This window comes from Oncorhynchus clarkii, chromosome 6, assembly GCF_045791955.1.
Source record: "Oncorhynchus clarkii lewisi isolate Uvic-CL-2024 chromosome 6, UVic_Ocla_1.0, whole genome shotgun sequence".
NCBI lineage: Eukaryota > Metazoa > Chordata > Actinopteri > Salmoniformes > Salmonidae > Oncorhynchus > Oncorhynchus clarkii.
In genome coordinates, this window is record NC_092152.1 from 86,624,686 (window position 1) to 86,630,685 (window position 6,000).

The 6,000-nt window shown below is 44.8% G+C and overlaps 1 protein-coding gene across 4 annotated transcripts in view; it reads right to left on the bottom strand.

Annotated features, from left to right (window-relative positions):
• Positions 1–5,386, bottom strand: part of LOC139411753 (liprin-alpha-1-like) — an 88,075-nt gene extending 82,689 nt beyond the window's left edge. For all 4 annotated transcript variants that reach the window (XM_071158458.1, XM_071158457.1, XM_071158456.1 and 1 more), the window contains exon 1: positions 4,408–5,386. The gene's annotated coding sequence lies outside the window, so the exon portion shown is untranslated. The remainder of the gene's footprint in view (positions 1–4,407) is intronic.
• Positions 5,387–6,000: the final 614 nt, after the last annotated feature.

Below are 6,000 nucleotides of genomic sequence, written 5' to 3' on the forward strand. Positions count from 1 at the left end.
GATTGTAGAGGAATACACATACCTGGGTGTCCTCTTGGACAATAAGCTTCAGTGGAGTAAATGTACAGACCTGATCTACATTAAAAAAAAGAGTCAACAGAGATGGACTTTTCTCAGAAAGCTGGGATCTTTTAATGTTAATTGTACTATACTGACTCTGTTTTACAAATCTTTCAGTGAGAGTATTTTAACTGTTTGTATTGTTTGTTGGTTTGGCAATGCCACCGTCAGCCAGACAAATATGCCGAGAAGGATTATCACCACAGCAAGCAAGGTACTTGGAGTCAAACAGACAGGCCTGGATGAGATCTTTAAGGTCAGGGCCCTCCACAAGGTACTTGGAGTCAAACAGACAGGCCTGGATGAGATCTTTAAGGTCAGGGACCTCCCCAAGGTACTTGGAGTCAAACAGACAGGCCTGGATGAGATCTTTAAGGTCAGGGCCCTCTGCAAGGCTCACAAAATCATTTTAGACCCAAGCCACCCCCTGTACCTGGACTTTGAACTACTCCCCTCTGGGCGCAGGTATAGGGCACCCCGAAACAAGAAAAACACAACTAGACAATAATTTGTGCCAGGTGTGATATCCCCCCCCCCTAAATAGCTTGGGCTAATGTTCCTATTGACCCAGTAAGGCCAGCAGGCTAATGTTCCTATTGACCCAGTAAGGCCAGCAGGCTAATGTTCCTATTGACCCAGTAAGGCCAGCAGGCTAATGTTCCTATTGACCCAGTAAGGCCAGCAGGCTAATGTTCCTATTGACCCAGTAAGGCCAGCAGGCTAATGTTCCTATTGACCCAGTAAGGCCAGCAGGCTAATGTTCCTATTGACCCAGTAAGGCCAGCAGGCTAATGTTCCTATTGACCCAGTAAGGCCAGCAGGCTAATGTTCCTATTGACCCAGTAAGGCCAGCAGGCTAATGTTCCTATTGACCCAGTAAGGCCAGCAGGCTAATGTTCCTATTGACCCAGTAAGGCCAGCAGGCTAATGTTCCTATTGACCCAGTAAGGCCAGCAGGCTAATGTTCCTATTGACCCAGTAAGGCCAGCAGGCTAATGTTCCTATTGACCCAGTAAGGCCAGCAGGCTAATGTTCCTATTGACCCAGTAAGGCCAGCAGGCTAATGTTCCTATTGACCCAGTAAGGCCAGCAGGCTAATGTTCCTATTGACCCAGTAAGGCCAGCAGGCTAATGTTCCTATTGACCCAGTAAGGCCAGCAGGCTCGTCTCTTTTTATTGGTATGTAACTGTTATGAAAGTCGTACTGTCAATTTGTTTTGCTATTTAAACACCATTTTAAACATGTACTTGACACTGCAACAACATTTCCCCATGGCGACAAAAAAGTCAGTAAAGTAAAGAATAATGACTTCTTCATCATGACCTTGGTCTGCAGAGAGTCAGTATACTGAGTAATGACTTCTTCATCATGACCCTGGTCCACAGAGAGTCAGTATACTGAGTAATGACTTATTCATGACCCTGGTCTGCAGAGAGTCAGTATACTGAGTAATGGCTTCTTCATCATGACCCTGGTCTGCAGAGAGTCAGTATACTGAGTAATGACTTCTTCATCATGACCCTGGTCTGCAGAGAGTCAGTAGACTGAGTAATGACTTCTTCATCATGGCCCTGGTCCACAGAGAGTCAGTAGACTGAGTAATGGCTTCTTCATCATGGCCCTGGTCCACAGAGAGTCAGTAGACTGAGTAATGGCTTCTTCATCATGACCCTGGTCTGCAGAGAGTCAGTATACTGAGTAATGACTTCATCATGACCCTGGTCTGCAGAGAGTCAGTAGACTGAGTAATGACTTCTTCATCATGGCCCTGGTCCACAGAGAGTCAGTAGACTGAGTAATGGCTTCTTCATCATGGCCCTGGTCCACAGAGAGTCAGTAGACTGAGTAATGGCTTCTTCATCATGACCCTGGTCTGCAGAGAGTCAGTATACTGAGTAATGACTTCTTCATCATGACCCTGGTCTGCAGAGAGTCAGTAGACTGAGACTTCATCATGACCCTGGACTAAGTAATGACTTCTTCATCATGACCCTGGTCTGCAGAGAGTCAGTAGACTGAGTAATGACCTCTTCATCATGACCCTGGTCTAGAGAGTCAGTAGACTGAGTAATGGCTTCTTCATCATGACCCTGGTCTGCAGAGAGTCAGTAGACTGAGACTTCATCATGACCCTGGACTAAGTAATGACTTCTTCATCATGACCCTGGTCTGCAGAGAGTCAGTAGACTGAGTAATGACCTCTTCATCATGACCCTGGTCTAGAGAGTCAGTAGACTGAGTAATGGCTTCTTCATCATGGCCCTGGTCCACAGAGAGTCAGTAGACTGAGTAATGGCTTCTTCATCATGGCCCTGGTCCACAGAGAGTCAGTAGACTGAGTAATGACTTCTTCATCATGACCCTGGTCTGCAAAGAGTCAGTAGACTGAGTAATGGCTTCTTCATCATGGCCCTGGTCTGCAGAGAGTCAGTAGACTGAGTAATGACTTCTTCATCATGACCCTGGTCTGCAGAGTCAGTAGACTGAGTAATGGCTTCTTCATCAGGACCCTGGACCACAGAGAGTCAGTATACTGAGTAATGGGTTCTTCATCAGGACCCTGGTCCACAGAGAGTCAGTATACTGAGACTTCATCATGATCCTGGTCTGCAGAGAGTCAGTATACTGAGTAATGGGTTCTTCATCATGACCCTGGTCCACAGAGAGTCAGTAGACTGAGACTTCACCAGGACCCTGGTCCGCAGAGTGTCTGTATACGCTGCTAGAACATGTTATAAGGAGGGGGTCCTTTATGCTTTCCAAGGGCCAATTCCTAACTGGAGATTTGTGCTTGATGAGGTTTGCACCAAAGCCTGTGGTGCATCAGATGATGAAGCCAGACCACTACTCAGCCCTTCCATTGACCAGACACTAAGAAACCCAATGTACACAAACACATGTAGACCTAGCCTACACTCACAATCACTCTGGATGTGTGTGTACACTAATATGGTTTTCCATTGTAAATGGGCAGGCATAAGATGTTGGGGATGCAGGCCTGACTGAGTGGTTGACTTCATCCACTGGCTCCACAACAGGGGGCTCAACACTGGCAATTAGGCCCTGTAGACGGGCAGGCATAAGATGTTGGGGATGCAGGCCTGACTGAGTGGTTGACTCCATCCACTTGCTCCACAACAGGGGGCTCAACACTGGCAATTAGGCCCTGTAGACGGGCCTCCAGGCGGGAAAGCCCAGAATCATGTGAGCTACATTTTTTTTTTTAAACAAACGGAACTGCAGCTAATGAATTGGAACGAAGTGCATTTTTTTACTGGGTGGCCGGGGAGGACTAGGGCTTTCCTTTCTTCTTCTTCCACGGCCTTCAACGCCAAAGGCACTTGCTTTCAGAAGCCACTGTGTTCAGTTCAGGGACCTGAGCAGTGGCACTGTACCTTAGGAGCTTGTTTACAAAGCAGGCCCGTCACTGAGCCAAAACCATCCAAATCCCCCCCACATATCGAGGTGAGAAATATTATGATTGGCTACTGCAAAATGTAACCTAATTTTCACCTAGTCAAAATGGACAGCAGCTCTCCAGTAAACAAGGTCAAACCAAAAAAACAATGGAGTTTATGAGGGGGAGGAGCCCTACTGAAGCGCACGAGACAGAATGACAGACGGTAACAATACTCTGTAGTGTAACTACCTCAATGTACAAAACAACAACAAGTCCATCATGTCAGTAGGCTTCAAAGTATGGCAGTTCAGTTGTAGACATCTCAATGCAGTGAGTTGGGAGGAGGGGGGGTACACCTACATCACCAGGTAGCGTTACATAAGGCTGAAGTCCCTATGCACATCCATTGAACAAAACGTACACAGCGTTTGTACTGGACGGGCTGCTAACATACCAGCGTAAACAAGGCTGCAAACAAGGCTGCTACAGGTAGGCTGAAGTCCGAAGAGAGAGAGACAAGAGGGTCAAAGTCCGGTAACATTAATGTGTAAACCATAACAGCAAGGTCACGGGGAAAGCCTAACGCTAATACTTTCGGTCTGGAATGTGACTGTTTTTGATAAACAAACTAGCTGCCAAGGCGCGTTGTGTTGGTACTGTAGGTCTAGTGTAGAACAGTCCTAACTCTTTCAAACTCAAGGCAGGAGGCATAAAATCTGAGTACGGACACCTAGCTAACTAGATCAATCAATTGGCAGTTATCGAAAAGGTTTTCGAGGTATTTAAGTTAAATAAGTTAATTAAGTTACTGCCAAATGCACTCCTTTCTAGAGCTGTGAACCAAATGGACATATAACATGACATGCCTGGTAGAAAGTTAGTAAAGCTGGTACAACAAAAAAGATTATACATTAATACAAACAGATCAATGGTTAGCTAACGTTACCTTTGCAGAGTAGGCGAAATTCCTTTGTGGATGTCCACTTTTCTATCTATGTTGCCGAGCTTTCTTCAACTTAACTTCTAGCCAGTTCGTTCAACTAATACAACGGTACAATTGTATGAATAATCCAAGCCATTCAAAACATTAAATCCAATGAAAATGTTGAAAACCATCCAGACTGAAAGGTCCCCGACGGCGAACAAAAAAAGATAACTCCAAAAGGCCGCACCGCCAGACCCACATCAGAGGGCAACAACTCTAGCTAGCTATTTCGCTAACGGTAGTGACTTCTGCATTGCACAAAGATAAAAGTGAGTCAAACTGATTATTAGTGTTTGCACATATAATATACAGACACACAATTATTAACTCATCCTAACATTTTCTATACTTTGTTCAAGGGAAGAAAAAAAAAGTGTAGTTAGGCAACACTCCTTACAAGAAACAAAAGTGGAAACAGATGTAGCTAGATAGCTAGCTACCGTTAGCAATCAAATGTCCAGCGCTAGCTCGGCACTACAGCCGGTTACGATAGCTCATTGGACTGCAACTAAAAAGTGTAATGTTACTGTCCAAGACAATACCAGGCAAAGCATATATATATATATAAAAAAGTGTTTATAATCCAACTTCAAGGGTCAAATGAAAAAAAAAAAAATGAAGACGAAGTCAGAAAACTAAAAAATCTAAAAACACATATTCTCTGGTGTATTTTGCCAGCTAACGTTAGCTTAGCTTCCCGTCGACGAGCCGCGTCACCACATCACAGCCTGGCAAAAAAGAAAACTGTGAGATCCAAGAGAGGAGATTGCGGAAACTTAAAACTCCTTGGATTGAGCTCGAAACGCACTTGATATATATGTATCCACGGCCAATTTGTCCATGGGTTACCAACGTATCAAATAAACCAGGTTTCCGTCCGAATGCAAGCTTTTAATCCAGTTTTCTTTGGTAGTCCAGCTCGACAGGAGCCGTCCCTCTCCCGGTCGGCTCAGGAGTCACTTCTTGTTGTCTATCGTTTCCTGCTCTCCTGTGCGTCAATACGTTGGAACGGTGGAAAGCACGTCGGTACGTCGCAGGCTACCGTCGGCGACCAAGGTTGCCGCTCATTCAGTCTGCCTTTAGATTTACAGTATATTATCTTTGAGTGTGTTTTAGGTCATTGTGATTAGCCTATGTGTGGTGGAATAATGGCAGCATTTTCCCTCTTGTCACTTGATTTTTTAAAACATTTATAATGGAAGAGATTTAGTTATCTTTGAAAAATCACACACACACACACACACACACACACACACACACACACACACACACACACACACACACACACACACACACACACAGCACTCCAGAGACACTCCACAGGGTGTCTTTATTAAATGAATTATGCCCTCCATGTACACTATGAGACAGATATTGCCAATTTCTTTGTGAACAATTTAAATGTTTATTATCCTCAGCGTCCGGTCTGACCTGAATAATTTATGTCTTAGAGACCTTCTGGGAATTTCCAGTCAATCAAGTGAGTAGACGTTTTGCTTCAGGGACCTGCAATATTGGCAGTAATAAGTCAACATAATCATCCCGAGCTCCAAC